The sequence below is a fragment of the Bubalus kerabau genome, chromosome 3 (genome assembly GCF_029407905.1).
Source record: "Bubalus kerabau isolate K-KA32 ecotype Philippines breed swamp buffalo chromosome 3, PCC_UOA_SB_1v2, whole genome shotgun sequence".
Taxonomy (NCBI): domain Eukaryota; kingdom Metazoa; phylum Chordata; class Mammalia; order Artiodactyla; family Bovidae; genus Bubalus; species Bubalus kerabau.
The window spans coordinates 95,047,131-95,066,804 of record NC_073626.1 but is presented as its reverse complement, the minus strand read 5'-3'; positions in this window follow the sequence as shown (position 1 = coordinate 95,066,804).

The window sequence follows — 19,674 nt, the reverse complement described above, 5'->3', positions numbered from 1 at the left end:
TTAGTGTTCCGGGCTCCTGGCTTCCTGAGTCTGCTTCAACAAGAGGAGCTCTGGTTTTATTTTCATCTTTCAAATGACATTAATGCTTGTTTTAGTAATGCACTGGGCTAACAAAAAGCAAGGTTTGAAATATTTTATTGTAAAAAGCCAGGTCAATACTTGACATCAACAGGTGAAACAATGAATGTGAAATTTCAGGAAAAAAGCACAACACGCTTGACAAGTAGATATTTTTTAAAAGAGAACTTTACTGGCACTTATCTATAAATGTTACATTGAAGACAAACTTTCTAACCTACAGGAAATACTGAGGCTGATCTTATGTAAAGAAAAGTCATGTGAACCAAAATAATTAAAGTAATAATTTTGGATTAGGATATGACTTTATATTTCATGTTTTCCAAAATTCCAATATTACCCCTTCCTCAATTTTTGGATGAAAATAGTAAATGTGTATAAAAAGAAGAAGGCAAAGCCCTTTCTCTTATTCAGTTGTAAGCACTGAGCTAAGCATTTAAGCATTGCCTTATTTAATCTTTAAAACAATTTGTTTAAAGGAGGTACTACTTTTATTCCAATTTAATAGAGAAACTTGGCCTGGACAACTAGATCCTTAAAAATCTGTAATCTACATCATTCTTGGTTCCAAAGTCCCTTCCTTTTTGTTATCTCTTCAAGGAAGTAATAATACTTTGAGAGAATTCAGTGTCACTGTGTAAGTAAACTGGCCCTATTTGCTCTTCAATTCATATTTTTATTGGGTATGTGAAGCAAGAATAAATAATGTGTATTTCAGTAAACTCAAAACTTAATTACCTCTTACTTAGGTATAAAAATATGATTAAGAAAAATGTTTTCAACTTAGGAGTCAATGATTATTTTCCCCCAAAGTAGACACTACATTATTTATTTTGGTGTAATAGATGGTGCTTAGGTTATTATGAATTTGAATGTATGCATCGCTATTAACTTATTTTCTAATCCCTCAACTAGTTTATGAGAAATAAAAATGACTGGCTCAAAACCAACATAATACTGCAAAACAATTATCCTTCAACTAAAAATAAATTTTTAAAAATGATTGGCTCTATTTCTTTAGAAAGAATTTTTTGGCTTTGCTTTCATAAGATAGCATCATTTGGTACTTTACAACAAATTTTTTTTAATCCTAAATCTGATACATTTATTTAAGATGCTATTTTAAAGTGATTTTTCTACCTGACAAAAAATTATTTTAACATATTTCATCTGATATTTTGTACTTGGTTGTCAAAAAATCATGTGAGTTGCTTAAGACAGTATACATTTTTTTAATGAATTAACTTTTGAGATAACATTGGTTTATAACATTATATAAAGTTCATGTGTACACTTTATATTCTACTTCTGTAAACACTGAAACATGCTCACCACCAAAAATGTCCTTTTCCTCCATCACCGTACAGTTGATCTCCTTTACCCATGTTGTTCTCCCCCCACAACTTCCCTTCTGGTAACCACTACTCTATTCTTAGTATCTATATGTTAACTGTGTGTTTATTTTTGCTTAGTTTGGTTTGTTCATTTACTTATTTTCTTTCTTTTTTATATTTCACATAGGAGTGAAATCATATGGCAATAAGAAATGTAGGAGAAAAGGCAACCCTCCTACACTGTTGCTGGGGATGTAAGGCAGTGCAGCTCCTGTGGAAAACAGTACAGATTCCTCAAAAAAAAAAATAAAGATAAAGCTATTGTATGATCCAGCTATTCTACTTCTGGGTATTTATCCAAAGAATATGAAAACACTAATTTGAAAAGATACATCCACCCCTATGTTCATCTCAGCATTATTTACAATAGCCAAGATATGGAAACAACCTAAGCGTCCATCAACGAATGAATGGATACAGAAGATGTGTATTTACATACAAAAGAATACTACTCAGTCACACAACAGATGAAATCTTGCCATGTAATAATAGGGATAGACCTTGAGGATATTAAGCTAAGTGAAATAAGTCAGATGAAGAAAAAAGAGAACAGCTCTTAAATGCTCTCATTACAGAAAAAACTGTAATTATATGATAGATGTATTAGTTAACATTATAGTGGCAATCAGGTTGCAATATATATGTGTATCAAATGACTGTGTTGTACACCTTAAAATTACATAATGTTGTATGTCAATTCTATCTCAGTACAGCCTAGAAAAAATAAAAATTAAAATACTATATTTGATTTCTGTAATTATGTATGTTCTCTTGGCCAAGTGATACTTCTTTTTTTTTTCTATTTTTTTAAATTTTTATTTTATTTTATTTTTTAACTTTAAATATTGTGGGATGATTTGGGAGAATGGCATTGAAACATGTATAATATCATATATGAAATGAGTCACAAGTGGTACTTCTTTGCAAGTTATTTGCCTTGATTTCAGGAAATTGAAACAAATAATCAACATCTCTTACAACTTGTTATTCATATAATTTATTAGAATGGTTACTGTTAAAGACTGAATTCTAAACCCCCAAAGTTCATATGCTGAAGCCCTGACCATTAGCATCTTATCATATGACTGTTTTGGAGATGCCATGAATGTGTTCTGGCACAGAGGTAAGTTTATGTAAGTCACAGGAAGAAAGCAGCCACCTACAAACCAAGGAGCAAACCCTCAAGAGAAACCAAACCTGCTGACATTTTGATCTTGGACTTCCAGCATCCAGAATTGTGAGAAAAAATTGTTTAAGCCACCCAATCTATGGTAATTTATTATAGCAACCCTAGGAATGAATACAGGGCTTATTAAGTTTCTTGGTTGTGTAAATATGTGTGGACATAGAAGAACAGAACTCATTTGGACAGAACAAATTGACAGCTTACCTCTCATCTTTTGCTCACGCAGTGACTTACAAGACAAATATTTAAGAACTATGGAAAGACAGCCAATTTATAAGTGCCTAAATCTATGGGATGAACGTTTTATCATTATTTTCCTGTCCAATTTTAGAGAAGGTAATCATCATAATCATTATACTCAATTACTGATCATCTAAAGGATGTGACATTAGATTAGATTCCAAATTCTAATCATGTCAAATCATCAAACATTAAAAAACAATTACCTGATAATGAGTCAATCTAAATAGTTTGGATCACAAAGTCTTCTCTTATTCTCTATCTGCTTCTATATTTCCTCAAATCCATTCTTCTCACTCACAAGAGTGACCATTCCGAAATGCCTTTGACCATGGAACTTTTGGGAAAACACTTTTGAATTGTTCCCTCATTAATTCAAGATAAATCTCAATCTCTGGAGCATAGCACAAAAAGTCTATGGTAACTTGATGACTTCTGTCTTGTCAACTTCCCTCCCAGGCCCTACCCTACTCTGTAGTCCAGCTCCCCAACCTACTGTGTCCCTGGGTTTTCCTTTTTGACATTTCACTTGCCTCTCTCTTTGCTTGGTTAGCCTTTCTCAAACACACCATGCTTGACAAATGAGTGTAGTGGCTAAGATTAAGAACTCTGATGTTAGACTTAATAGGTTCAAATCCCAGTTCTGTCATTAATTAGCTGGATGATCTGTCTGCTTTAGTTTTCTCATCTGTATGTATCTACAAGATTAAATTCATATCAAAATTAACATCTTAGGATAGTTACACTTAATAAGTTAATTCATGAAGAAAAAATATTATTTGACTCGTTATAAACATTCAGCAAATGTTGTTGTTCAGTCTCTAAGTTTTGTCCAATGCTTCGCCACTCCAGGAACTGTAGCACGCCAGGCTTCCCTGTCCTTCACTGTCTCCTGGAGTTTCCCAAACTCACGTCTGTTGAGTCAGTGATGCCATCCAACCACCTTACCCTCTGTCACCCTCTTCTCCTCTTGCTCTCAATCTTTCCCAGAAGCAGGGTCTTTTCCAATGAGTCGGCTGTTTATATCAGGTGGCCAAAGTATTAGATCTTCAGCTTCAGCCTCAGTCTATCCAGTGAATATTCAGGATTGATTTCCTTTAGGTATTAAGATTTAGGATAAGGGTCTCCTCCTCCGGGGAACTGTCCATGAATAGAGTAGCTACCCTCCAAGTTTTTCCAATGTTATCAAGTCCATATTACACTTTATTTTAATTGACAAATACAATAGTATCTGTGATACAACTAAAGCATCTTGAAAAGAAGAATATGGTCTTATTTTCATTGCATTCCCAGAGCATATCACTGGACCAGATATATAGAAAGGCTTTATAAATATTCATTGGATAAGTGAACAAAACAGTGGAAGAGCAGTGTTTGATTCAAAGATTAAAAAGGCTTAAAATAAATACTTGAGATAGATGTTGTTCTTATACATAAATCAATTCATCTAGAATGACAATTTTCATTGCTTCTACCAACTAGTGTTTTTAAATATTGAATCACTAGGAAGAAATTTTTCATTATGAAACCAATACAACTTTATTAATAAAATTAATAATTACTTAAATGTTTGAAAATATGAACAGGAAAAATAAATATGAAAAATCCATAATAAAATCATCCAAAGATAAATGTTGTCAACATTTTAATATATTTTTGTCTTTTTACTCTTTAAAAAAGAATGTACATATTTTCTACATTATTCCAATATCTTCATAAACATAAACCACACAATAGATGTATCATTGTTTACTAAAATATTTTTTATTGTAGGTCATGGGTTTGACCAATCTTATTAGGCCATAAACAGTGTAAACAATAAACATCTTTTTGTATGAACCTTGTTTCTGCATATAGAATTATTCCTTGGAATGCCATGTGAGTAATTCAATTTCCAGTTCAAAGTTTGTGGACACCATTAAGACACTTCAAATCTACTCATAAATTGGCTTCAAAAAGATTTATATTAACATATATTTTGTGAATTTTTCTAGTATTTCAAATTACTATTATAACTATGGAAATGTTTACTTATCAAATAAATACCTTCCTTTGAATTATTATCTGTACTTTCCTAGTCTCCTTTGCTGTTTACTCACATCTTGCTAGAAAATGATTAATAATTTCCTTATATCCTAAGTCTTCTTAGGACAGGTATTGAGAATTAGCAAACATAACAAAACCATTCTTAATGATCTTTTTTTCTTTGGTAAATGGGATGGACGAGCAAAGAAAGAGAAACCAAAGGCATGGAAGAAGAGAATAGGGCTAACCAGGAAGGATGTCTTGCTGCTAGATGAGTTTCATTTCAAGGTCTGTCCCTCCTTTTCTTAGGGTTAGAAATAAAATTAGAGGCCACAAGATTGTGGAAGAAAGTTTTCTGTTAAATACACTAAGGGAGCTGATGCATAAAAACCTGAATGTCAAATGACTAATAAACAGTGAGAATAATAATTATATTTACTGCTCAAGAAATCTTACATGAGAAACTGAATTATTATTAAAAAATCACTGGGTGACCATGCAGTTAGAAAATGGAGAACTAGTTGCAATATATCTATGGCTGGTGTTGTCAAGTCAGGAATAGAATACAGCCTTCACTTCTGTTGGATGTATGTTATACAGAACCTGTGATCTTATTTATGGAGCACTGTTGGCATGTCAGCAACTTCCCATTTGGCTTATTTTTCCTCTACCTTCACAACAGAGAAATTGGCCTCTCATTAACAGTCTTACATTAGGTATGCTAATGTTCATAGTTTACAGAGTCTAGTTTAGCTGTCTGACAGTCATTTTGCCTAATGATGAAGACAATGATGGTCATAATACTGATGATGATATTGGGCCTAGAATTGCTTTATGCTTTTCTGCTTTAGCTCTTTGTTGTTGTTGTTTGTTGTTGCTTAGTCTTTAAGTCATGTCCAACTCTTTTGTGACCCCATGGACTGTAGTCCACTAGGCTCCTCTGTCTACACGCACACACACAAATCCACCATGAATATTATCCAATTTCTTTGATTGTCAATATACAATGATGGACAGGGAGGCCTGGGGTGCTGCGATTCATGGGGTCGCAAAGAGTCGGACACGACTGAGCGACTGAATTGAACTGAACTGAACTGAATAATGGTGAAATGAATTTCTCTTTCTTTTACATTATAGGAAGTCAGGACCATACAGGTAAGACCACTTATTCCCTTTTGTGTGTGTGTGTGCACTCAGTTGTGTCCAACTCTTTGCAACCCCATGGACTACAGCTCCAATTTTATAATTTTACAAGAAGAATACTGGAGTGGGTTGCCATTTTCTTCTCCAGGGAATCTTCCTGACTCAGGGATTGAACCCATGTCTCTTGTGATTTATTCCCTTGCCTAGTTATAAAGGAAGCACAGCTTTTCTCTTTAGAAGTCTTTCATACCCAACACCAACCATGACCCAACACCAGTTTTGGATTTGTTTGTGACTTTCTTTAAAATCTCTCAGATTCTGCTGAATTTCAAAATTCAGTTGCTAACTCAATCTTATACCTCTGCCATTGAGGTCACCCAAATCACCTGAACCATCACTGAACATTTTCTTTCTGGTTGCTGTGGCTGCAATGGATTTATCTTTTTATTGTGTCATAATTCCTGTTTCCCAATTGTTGCCAATGCTGTGCCTGTCAATCGGACCCACAGATCTCTGTAGCAGAAAGCAGAGTGCCAGACGCAAGCAATTACCCCAGGAGTGTGTGTGAGCACTTTTAGGAACAGCCTCACTGCAGTTATTTTGACTACAGGGTGAGGCTAATGAAGCAACTCCAAGAATTTTTCATAGTGAAAGCAATTACCCAGATATGGGGCTTGAACAACAACAACATGACCTTCCATTATGACACTCTGCTTATTAATATTTTAATTACTTCTACGCAGATACCCAGTAATATTGGCCACATTTTATCTGGTAATTTTGTTTTTCTGCAACCCCTGGATCATAGGTCAAAGAAACTGTTGTAGCAAAATTTGGGGGGAAAGAGTCATTATATATTTACACTTATCATCATATTCCCCAAAAATAACAAAGCCTTTTTTTTTTTCTTTCATTAACTTTGCTGACTGCTGAGTTCTTTTTGCCCTTGGTTCTAACATAGACAAGAAAATGTATATTACTTAAGTAATATAACAAAAAATATCTATAAAAGATATAAGACTTCTGAAAATTTCAAAATATTGACAATGATATCGTGCCAATATGAATATTATGATTATATACAGATTAGCCTAATTTACTGCTTTTCATTTGTTATTTTCATTCATTGATAATACCACTTCTGATTATGCATCTTTTCAATAAAATCTGTGTGTGTCTTTGTAGAAAAAAAACTAAATTTACCTCCAATTAAAGCACAAAAGCTTAATTTACTAGAACTTTTGAGGCCAAACATACTAATACTTGGGATATTTTAGTTTTTGTGCAGGCTACTCTCTCAGGATCAAGTGAATCTTAACTCATAACATAGACATTATTTTTGTGTTCTTGTCATATATTCTGTGAAAATATACAGCCCCACTGAATTAAAATATAGCAGGCAACATAGATTGGTGGTGGTGGTGGGGGTGGGGGTGGGGGTGTGTGTGTGTGTGTGTGAAAAGAGAAGTGAATGTGTATATCGACTTGTGATTATCTGTGGTGAAACTGTGCTTTACATTCTTTGGCAACATTTATATTTTAACATAATTGACAGTTCCTAATCAGCTTAATTACCTGTTTGTTGACTTACTGTTTTAATTAGAAGGTCTTGAATTGCAAATAGCAGAAAGCTCCACTTTAATTGGCTTAAAAAATAAAGGAACATTCTGGTTGAGTAGATTTATTGGTGGAAAGGGAAGGACAGGCTCAGGCAGGGATTTATCCTGAGATTTATAATATCATGAAGGATCTAGCTCTGGGTCTCTCAGCTCTGTCCATCTTCATTTATTGGTTTTTCCTCCTGATGACTTTATTAAACTGGTTGCAGCAGACTTAGGCCTCACATCTATGCAAAAAATCGTCTAGGGAAGAGAGCCCAGTCACAGCACATCAACAACCCTGAGGTTTACCATTCTCAGGTCAGTTTAGAATGAATATTCAGGTCTGAACCCTATGACTGTGCTGAAGAGAATAGGATGCACTGAGTCAAGATCACATTCCTGCACCTGAAGCTTGCAGGATGCTCAGCTCCCATTACCTGTACCAGAAGGTAGGAGGGGAGCCAGTTTTCCTGGAAACACTGGGATGTCTAAATAAAAATCAGGGACTGTTAAAAAGGGATAGGATAAAAGGAAAAATGCATACTGAAAATAAAATCCACAAATAAGTTGTTGTTTTTTTTTAAAATCTGCATTGCCTACTGCAAAAATAGTCTGTGGTACTCACATGCTCATTTTGCTTTTCTGTATGGACTGACATGATTCTAAAAGACATTGAGCCATTCCTTGTGGTGTTAGAGAGTGGGAGGCAAAGAGAAATTCGGCGGGGAAGCAGAATGCAAAGAAAGCTGGACCATTTCCCAGCTCTCCTGAGTCAGGTCTTCACAGTATGGCTTCATTAATCTCTTTGAAGTAATTTCTCAGAACATCAGACACACATTCAAATGTTAGTACAAAAATACCTTTCAAAGCCAAATATGACTGCTTTTCACACCATGTATCATTTTGGATTAACCATATCTCTCTGATCAGGTGTAACTATTCCTCCGGGTTTTAGGCAGCAATGACTTCAGGTAGACCTATGCATGTTATGGGCTTCTGTCAATCGCAGCACCCCCAGCCAAGAAGATGGGTTGTCAGCTAATGTTCCTAACTTATGAGTCCAGGTAAAATGACAGCCTGCTTAGATCCTTCCACAAGGAATCCTTGTATAGTTATATTAATAGTAAATTTTTAAGATTTAAGAAAGATTTATTATTTAAAGAATGCAACTCTAGAGGTAAAAATGGATGCCAAATGACTTGATATTTGTGAGTATGAGGTCTCTTCCATTTCTTTCACTCTGGTCTTTCACTATTTGGCCTACACTTTTCTACTACAGTCAGTCAGTGAGTTCAGTCGCTCAGTTGTGTCCGACTCTTTGCATCCCCATGAATCGCAGCACACCAGGCCTCCATGTCCATCACCATCTCCCGGAGTTCACTCAAACTCACGTCCATCAGGTCGGTGATGCCATCCAGCCATCTCATCCTCAGTCGTCCCCTTCTCCTCCTGCTCTCAATCCCTCCCAGCATCAGAGTCTTTTCCAATGACTCAACTCTTTGCATGAGGTGGCCAAAGTACTGGAGTTTCAGTTTTAGCATCATTCCTTCCAAAGAATACCCAGGACTGATCTCCTTTAGAATGGACTAGTTGGATTTCCTTGCAGTCCAAGGGACTCTCAAGAGTCTTCTCCAACACCCCAGTTCAAAAGCATCAATTCTTTGGCACTCAGCTTTCTTCACAGTCCAACTCTCAAATCCATACATGACCACTGGAAAAACCATAGCCTTGACTAGACAGACCTTTGTTGGCAAGTAATGTCTCTGCTTTTCAATATGCTATCCAGGTTGGTCATAACTTTTCTTCCAAGCAGTAAGCTTCTTTTAATTTCATGGCTGCAATCACCATCTGCAGTGATTTTGGAGCCCCCCAAAATAAAGTCTGACACTGTTTCCACTGTTGCCCCATCTATTTCCCATGAAGTGATGGACCAGATGCCATGATCTTCGTTTTCTGAATGTTGAGCTTTAAGCCAACTTTTTCGCTCTCCTCTTTCACTTTCATCAAGAGGCTTTTTAGTTCCTCTTCACTTTCTGCCCTAAGGGTGGTGTCATCTGCATATCTGAGGTTATTGATATTTCTCCCGGCAATCTTGATTCCAGCTTGTGCTTCTTCCAGCCCAGCATTTCTCATGATGTGCTCTTTGGTATAAATTGCTGTTTTATAAATAGATAATTTATCAAACACACTTAAGCTTTATGATAAAGAAGAACAAATAAATGTACCTCCTAATTATAAATTATGTCTCCTATAGCTATAACCAGTTTATTGTTTTATCTTGTTTTTCATCTGTTGCTCCTGCATCAATGATCTGTCAATTATTTCTTACTTTATCTTCTGGGAGAATATGTGCTGAAATGAAACCACCTTGTCTTTGACTACTGTCCACTAATTGTCTGCATTCACAGCTCTGCCAATGTACAGGGCCCACTCTTGAGATCAGCCAAGCCATAAAGAAGGATCGTTTTGTTAGAAAACTGAATTTTTCTCAGAGAGGCTGCTGGTTACTTCTGGAAAAATTTTAGTAGCTACTTTTCACTAGTCACCTATAGTTTCTTGATGCCATAGTCATTGTTCAGATTCACTGTGGAAGTATAACCCTGGAGTCAAGAAAATCAATTCCCTTAGTAGATTAGACAACATTTAGACATATTTGTATAACATCGGGAATAACTCATATTGGCATATGTGGGTCTATTAATAGATAAAATAAAAATCAAAGAAACTTTTAGTGAAGTGTATAGAATTGGATTTCCACTGACTGTAACTACTATAGAAACTGCTTCTTAATTGCATCTTCCCTTACATTCTAAGCCAAAGAGAAAAGAAAAAAAAACTGCTTTGAAGGATCATTTGGAAACTATTGATCTCTTTTTTTCCCCTTCTTCTCAGAACAGCAATGCAGTATCTTAAGCATGGATAAAAGAAGCACATCTTGACCATACTTTAAATAAGTTAAAAAAAATTCTTAGTGCAACCATTTTACACTTTTTTTTAATAGATTTTTTTAAATTTTATTTTATTTTTAAACTTTACAAAATTGTATTAGTTTTGCCAAATATCAAAATGAATCCGCCACAGGTATACATTTTACACTTTTTAATTCAGCTCGTTTCTCATCTGTAATAATTTAGAGTCCCTAGAACCAATGTGTTCGCAAAGAAGAGAGAGTACTGAGCTTGTCAGTATGACAATTAGTCCAAAATTTATTTCTGTATTCTAGATATACATATTCAACTTTGTGCATTTAAAACTTAAATGCCCAAGATAGAATTCAAACTTCGATTGCATTGCATTGATCCTATTTAGTAAAATGGTAGAATCTTGTGATCTATTGCTTGTAGAAACCCAGGAGTCATGGCTCACTCCCTCACTCTTTGTCCACACCCAGACAATCAATTGACAATTTCCCATCAGTTTCATCTCTTAATGTACCTTGAATCCATCAACTTTTTATTCTTCACTGCTATTTCCCTCACCCAAGTCACTTAATCTTCTGATATTCACACTTTACCCTCCCTACCCAATTCATTCTGTCCCAGCTGTCAGCATGAGCATATAAAAAATCCTTAAGTCTGATAAGGACACCTTTTTATTCAAAAGCTTTTAGTGGCTTCCATGACTCCTAGAATTAAAATTAAACAAAAGCACTGGCCTTGACATTGAACATAAACACTGATATCAGTGGTTCTCAGTCCTGGCTTCAATATTTCAAGTACCCCAAGGCAGATTGATTTTACTATTTCAGTTTTATTTCTGATGTTCAAGGGACATAGTCTGGTTGGTTTATCCAGACATGCAGGGTGGAGTGGTGAAATCGGCATTCTCAGCAGTTTATAGAGTCCTGCAAATCAATCAATACAAATTCCAGAACCCAGCTTGAGAAACGTTAGAAGTTGAGTAATTGGGCAACTGCTGACATTGTTTTCCCTGTGTATTAGTTAGAGTTCTCATGAGAAACAAAACCGATAGGATAGATTGATCTGTCTGTCTATCTGTCGGAGTAACCTCTAGTGATTTTGGAAGACTTAAGTCCAAAATTTGATGGGGATAGGCTAGCAGGTGAGAACCTTCCTTGGTGGCTCAGATGGTAAAGCTTCTGCCTATAATGCAAGAGACCCGAGATCGATCCCTGGGTTGGGAAGATCCTCTGGAGAAGGAAATGGCAACTCACTCCAGTACTCCTGCCTGGGAAATCCCAGGAGGAGAGTAGTAAGGTACAGCCCATGGGGTCACAAGCAGTCGGACACGACTGAGCGACCAAGCAGGTGAGAGACTAAGGAGACTTGCAGTTCAAATCCAAAGGCAGTCTTCTGGTGAAGCAGGAAGAGGTGCTGTTGCAGATGAAGTCTGAAGGCAGTGTGCTGGAGAATTTCCACTTTCTCAGTTGGGAGTGGGGAGGTCAGCCTTTTGATCTAGGCAAGTCATCAACTGATTGGATAATGTTACCCACATTATAGCAGGCAATTGGCTTTACTTTAAGTCCACTGATTTAAGTGTGAATTTCATCAAAAACTTCACAGAAGTTCTTGTTTTCTAATCTTCCCAGAAACATTAGAATAATGTTGGACCATCTATCTGGGCACCATGGCCAAGCCAGGTTGACACATAAAATTAGCCATCATACCCTATTCATTCACTTTCTTGTGTGTAGCCTTTCAATAGATTGTTATAAGTGAAGGCAGGGTATGTACACGTGTTATCTGTTAGCTCTGGACTTTTTGCATAAGAATTACAAGGAAAATTTGTTAAAGGACAGATTCCTGAGTCCCAATACAGGTTGATGTAGTTAGAACTTGCCTCTTTTAATAAAATTTGGCAAGTCATTTTCTACCTAGTAAAATATGAGAATAATTTGTGTTTCTTCTGAAATACCCTAATCAAAAAGTGTTTTTCACTATTTGCTTGGATTGTTTGTTTTGGTACTTACATAATAATGATCAATGTGCTTATTTTCCATTGTCAGCTTTGCCCTGAGTTCCCGAGCCAACAATTTAGTGAAGGATATGAATACAATCCAGAAAAAAATACATAATCTTTTATTTATTATTGTTATTGTTGTCAGGAATATGAAATCATCCACAATATTTGCTTAGAATGGCATTGAAGAATTAACCTTGCTCTGTGTTCCTTTCATCTGCCTCGAAGAATAGTTTAAATTTAATTATAAGAAAACTATACAACCTTCAGGTTATATTATACATTCTTCTGATGAATAAAGATATATATGAGAGTAACCTGTCTTTATTACTGTCTTATAGTGAATTAGTGAACCTGCTCATAAAAACATTTTCAAAATAATTTCCTTAAAGTGTAACTCATTTCAAATATTAGTTTGGTAGCAAAATGTTCAGTGAATATTTTTATACTACATTGCTTTTTTAAGATTCATGATATGCATTAAAAAGAGATTCTGAGTAGTCCAGTTAAAATTATTTCATTTTTTTTCTAATATGTCCCCAATTGGTTTATCTACAAAACCATATTTATATATGACAGTATTTTAATACACTTCTGAAACATATTTTTGAAAGATCCTATGTTAGCAATTCCTGTCTCTATTCACTCAATAATAACCATTTTTGAGATCATACTCTGTTCTAGCCGATAGATTATACTCTGGGGCATACAAATATGAATAATATAGAGTTCTTATTATGATGGAAGGCTTAATTTAGAATTTCCAGAAACATAAATGGTTGACATATACTTCAAAACTAGGATTGAGATGTTTAATAGATGCTTGAACAGTGGAGTACCAGGAGTTGAGGGTTATATATTTGTCTTCCAGGCAAACTTGAGGTTAAAAAATATTGTTTAGAAAATAATCCTTCTGTGAGAAGTGGGAACAAGGGAGGTTTTAAAACAGGATAGGGACATGATCAATTAAAAATGCTTTCAGGAAGATCATTTGGCAGGAATTTGATGGAGGGACTATAGTAAGAGAGCCTGGTGAGAGAAGGAACAGATGGGAAGCTATTGCAATATTTCAGATGAGTGATCCCGAGTTCCTGAATTAAGGCAGTTGCAATGGAATTAGACAAGACAAGCCAGACTTGAGAAAGAATTAACAAGAGAGGCTGATGTGTTGAATATGGGGAAGAAAGGAGCCAATGATGACTCTAAGATTTCCATCTCAGGGCATGGCAGGGATAACAATTTCAATAGTGCCTCAAGACAGAAGAAGGACTACTGATGTGTCCTGGGAAAGAAGTACTGATTTCAGATTTGAGCCCACAAAATTTGATATGGGTGTATAGCAGCAACATGGGAGAAATATTGATATGGAACTCGAAAGAAATTAGGGTTGACAAAATAGATTTGAAAATCATCAGCCTATGGATAATTGTATTTGAGAGTGTCAACAAGATCATTCAGAGGGCATGGAGTGAGGACAAACAAGGCAAGGATGTGGCAAATCTCACATGCACAGTACAGACCTGGGTGAGAGTCCTTGAGGAGACCAAAGACATGAAATTCAGTGACACTGAAGGATAACAAGGAGAGGGCAGGGTTCTGGACTACACAGAAGGAAACAGCTTCAAGAAATGCATCAGTGCATCCCTCAGCGCTTCACAGAATTGGGACTTCCCTTATCATTTTCTTTTGCTTTGCAGTCTCCTCTATCTCCAATGTTTTTATAAGCCTTTTAGAGATGAGTATACATCAATATCACCTTTTATTTAATGGTTTCATTTTCTATTTTCTTCTGTCTACTGGCATTTATTTTGGGGTAAGCATTGGCATACAGGTTTAAGTTGATACCTGACTTCCACACAATAGTTAATTTATTATTTTTTTTTTTTTTTGGTTTCAGATACACACTACTTCAAAATGGTTCTCCCTCAGCCTTTCCATCTCACTGTTTTATCTGCTCCAACCCCAATAACTGTAGCCAGAACTAACTCGGGGTAGACTGTGACCAACTACACAACACAGACCTCCTGCCCTGAGGCCTTCTTATGGAAGAGTAGTGATGTAGAGGCATTTGTATCTGATGTCAAAATATATACAAGCAGGGACGTATGTGTGTGGGGTATACATGAGTGTTGTAGGAACTGGAGTAATTAATCTTTTGGGGGGACATCTTTGACTAACCAATAACAGGTGGGGGGACAACTAGAGATCACTTTTTTTTTTTGCCTTATGAGAAGCTGTTGTCCATAATGCCTCTTAGAAAATGGTCTTTTGAGATGGAGCAGTCAGTCAACTCAATCCTTGCATCTTCTATTGCCTTTTCCCCCCTTCCTAAACTCATTCTCCTTTTCTTCACTCTCACTATCTAGGATTACATTCCCTAATACAGGGGTATCTCATGAATCTTTGCCACAGACTCTGCTTTGCAGGGATCCCCGGTTAAGACACTCGTGGGATGTTCTTGGCGGTCGAGTGATTGGGATTTGTTTTCCAGTGCAAGAGGTATGGGTTCAATCCCTCGTCATGGAGTTAGGATCCTACATGCCTTGTAGCCAAAAATATAAGAACATAAACAACAGAAGTCAACATTGTAACAAATTCAATAAAGACTTTAATAAAAGACATTCCTTAACAATAACAATGACATTTATTACGAACCCACTCTGCATCACTAGTTTGGAATTCTTTTAGGTTTTTATGTGGGTTCTGGGTATGTAATCTGTTTAGTTAGTATCTCTTTAGCCTGTTTATTATAGCTATATAACATATTTTAGTATGATACTTACCAATTATCTTTAGAGAATCATCTATTTTCCAATGTTCTTATTTCTTTTGGTTGATGCATAATGCTATCAATGTATAATGTGATCACTGGTCCATGTGATCCATGGGTAATGTTATCGAGTTACAGCTGTGCTTCATTCACCAGGAGTCTGGAAAGTCATGAACAATGCAGTAGTTATGAAGTCCCTACATTTCTGAAATAAAGTGTCACAGACAACCTTGAGACATGCTCAGAGATCATAAAATTGGTTCAGTCAAAATTATGTCACCTGCTGCTTAAAAGGCTGTAGTGAGACAGCTTTTCAAAGAATTGACAGATTATTGTGTGTCCTCTTCACAATCTCCCAAGAGGGGAAAAATGAAAGACAACTCCAGATGGAAGGATTTTCAAGAAAATATTTTGGAAAGCTTGACATAGATTCCCTGGAGCTTGGGGGACCCTGGAACAAGAACCTGAGTCACACCAGGAAAGTGGAACAAAGCTTTGCTTTGATAGAACATCTGAAGCAGCGAAATAAGAGGCGTATCCCTGGGAACAAGCTGTAAAGTATCTGTGGGGAGTGGAACTGGCTGAGGACCATTTTGGAAAAGCCCCCAAGGGTGTTCCTGCTTGGAAAGCAAAAGAGAAAAGAGATGCACTCCCAAGACAGGAAGCTAAAGACGGAACTCTAGGCATCCAGCGCTGTCCATCCGCAGTCAGAGGGCACCAGAGAAATTCTGAGGGTTCTCAAACAGAACCCTCAAAAAACCGTTAAAAAAGAAAACGTTCAAGCAATAAGGCAGATGCCTAGAGGATCGAGTCCTTTTAGTTCTCTGTCACTTCATGAACTTGAGACAATGAGGCTTGGACTAAGGTGGATGCTAGTAGCAGGGCGCATTATAGCTGCTGAGGGGCACTAGGGTGGCTCAAGTTGAGGCACTGTCTGAACCAGCCCCTTTGGAGCACATCTAGGAGACTGTTTTCTCTAGCCAAGGTTCCAATTCTGGTGAATAAAATTTTCTCATCATATATAAGACTACCTCTCAGAAAGGCAAATCTGGGTAGAAGCCAGCTTCCTAGCATCTCATGGACACAGAACACATGGCTTCTTTTGCATTATCTCTCAACCACATGGGGCCACAGTCTTTACCATCCTAAGGCTATGGGCTCCTCTGTGCATAAGTAAAGCAATTTCCAGTGATTCCAAGATGGATTACCTATCTTAGCAATGCTAGCCTCAGTGATTCCACAGTAACTTTCTGTCTTATCTGTCTTGTAATGTAGCATCAGCTTTTCACATTAAAGAAAAAAGAAGGGAAGTCCACACATCTAATTTCATGTAAGGTGAACAGACTGAAAAGTACCTATGACATATGAGCTCCAGAGGGGAACTGAGCTCTACTCAGCACAGAGAAGTATGGTTGGAATATTCTGGAGGTGCAAAGACAGAGTGTATAAGTAAGTACAGAAATAATTTGACTGATTACTTTCTCAATACTTGAAAGAGTAAAGGTTATGCAGTCTCCTTCTCTGTTGTTGTTGCTGTCTAGTTGCTAAGTCTCTTTGAGACTCCATGAACTGTAGCTCACCAGACTCCTCTCTCCCTGGGATTCTCCAGGCAGGACTACTGGGATGAGTTGCTATTTCCTTCTCCAGAGAACCTTCCTGACCCAGGGACCAAACCCATGTTCTCCTGCATTGCAGGCAGATTCTTTGCCACTGAGCCACCAGGGAAGCCCCTCCTTCTCTATAGTTAACCTCTTATTCTGTTGTTGCCACTTGATCCTAGCACTTTCTTTTTCAACTAATGCAACTTCCACCATCCATCATATTTTTGGGGGAATCTTTTGGTGGTCACTCACTATTGTTGAGGTATAAGTCTAGGTCTGGTCAAGTAACAGAGGCTTTTTTTTTTCCTATTTTTTCCTGCTCTGCTGCCTCTCAGGGAATGGAAGTTTCCACTCAGGGGAGGAACCTGTGCGTACTGTCAGCTCTGTCACTTCTGACACTCTGTTCTCCCCTTGAGGAATCACACATGGAGCTGCCTCTTCTGGGCATTTTGCTCTCCCTCTGTGACAGGCCCTGCTCTGAAGCTAGGATCAAGATTACTCCATCTCATAGCAGGTAGGCTAGGCAACTTTAGATATCCCAATGCTCAGAAACCAAGCTTTTTCAAAATAGCTCTCTCATGCAGTGTTAATACCATTCCACAAGGGTACCAAAGTGTGCTGTTTATACTCAACATTTTTTTCCTCACAGAATTCTTAATGAAATAGCATATTCTTTTTGAATTTAGGCTCCCATCAATCCTTCCCCACACCTGCACATCTGTAAGACTCATACATTATATCAGACCATTAGTTCCTGGATGAGGACATTTTGTGTGCTAGGTAACCTATGGCACAATTGCTCATCCCTCTATGACTAAGGCTTTGTTACTAGCTTCTCAACCTCACTCCTTCTCTCAGAAGGAATGGACTTCCTTTCATGAGACTTTTAAGCCCTTAAAGGAATTCACTTTCATCAGTTCAGCCTCCTCATTCCTCAAATGTCAGAGCATTCCGGAAGTGGACTTGGTTTGGGATGAATCTGGCATCTCTCCATCACCCTATCTCCATTCCATTCTATCAATTAAATTCTAGATACATGGAGGATATGCCCTTCTGAGTGCTATAGTTTCTATTTGTGTTGAGGAGATTCTCTGCCACTACCCAGCCTCAACAGGAATAGCTCTGCTTTTATCTGCTTTATTTTTCCTTCCTTGTAAGTTCTCTTTTAAGAAGGAGTTCTAAGAATATTATTCTTCCTTACCTTCAATTACAGTTCTAGATGGGACATAGGGTCATGAGTTATTTAGCACTGGAAACTCTTCAAAGTAACTCTGGTATTACTGGAGCCAATTAAAACTTACAGCAAACAGATGATGAATGCTATCAAATTCTGAAAAACAATATAAATATTTCTTATTTCCACATACTCGTGACAATTTCATGAAACTAATTGATTACTTATAGGTGTTTTGACTTTTGAAAATAAAATACTCTTGCTTTAGAAATGTGTGTATTAAGATGTTTCTTAGAAAATTATATATATATATATAATTTATATATATAAATATATATATTTATATATTGTATATTTTACAATATTTATACATATATTGTATATATGTATATATATTTATATATGTATATGTATAAATATATATACTGCTACAAGTTTTTGCTTTTATTTGAGGTAAACCCTAAAGTTATAGTTTTTCATACTGTTTGAAGGCATGTAGAATTGAAGTATGTGTCACTTTTTATAGCACAGCTATTTTGCCTTTAAATAGCACCAATTTAAAGGTGCACTATTATGTTAGGTGGGTTTACTTTCTAAAGTCATTATTTGAAATACTCTGATATCATTTCCAGATTGTTATTTGCACAGTTATTTTAATAACTTAGCCCACCACTATCTCTTAATTTTCATATGCCCTTTTCTCACTTGTGTCACTTTGTAACCCACACAGAACACAAAGAAAGGTTAATGGTGATAAAGCTGATCTGGTGCAGCCACTGGTCTCTTTGACTTAATAAGGAAAATGTTTTTAAATAAACCCAAAATACAAAATCAGGATTGTAAACCAAGGGTCATGTTGGAGGCTCCTTACTCTTCACAGCACTATTCCAACTTGATTTGACCTTTATGGCCTTACCCAATCCAAAGCCCTCCCAAGATGTCTCTGTTTTCAGGGCTTATTTCTTCCTGCATCTTTTTATCTTTCAGATCTTGCAGCTGCAAGGACCATCTTGGCTTTCCTTTATGTTATATCAAGAGGAATGTGTGTCCCAAGCACTTCACTGGGTTCAAAAACAATCATCAGACCAATGAACTTTGTGAATTTCAAAGACTGTCATTGGGAGGTCTCCCATCAGCACTGAGACTACTCTCAATTCTTCCTCTTTTCCTTTTGTCCTTCCTGCTCTCTCTCAAGACTAACAAGCACCTCTTGAGGTCTGACTTTGAAATAGTTCCATCCACTTTAACATGTCTCAGACTCTGCTCAAACATTTCCACATCACAAAAAGCATTCTGGTGAATACTTCTTTCACTGTTTCATTACAGGAGAAAGTTAAAGAAAGTTTTTTCTGTTTTGCTTCTAGCAGGAGTTTTGTTGTTGTGGAGAATGGATAAGGGTTGTCTTTTTGTTGGACTGCTAAGAAGCCCATTCTTTTCTTATATTGATGCAAGGACTTGGGTAGGGGTGGGGGTGGAATGAAGTGACCTGTGACCTTCCATCAATAAGCAAAGGTATCCTGAATGAGTGAATGCAAGTGCCCA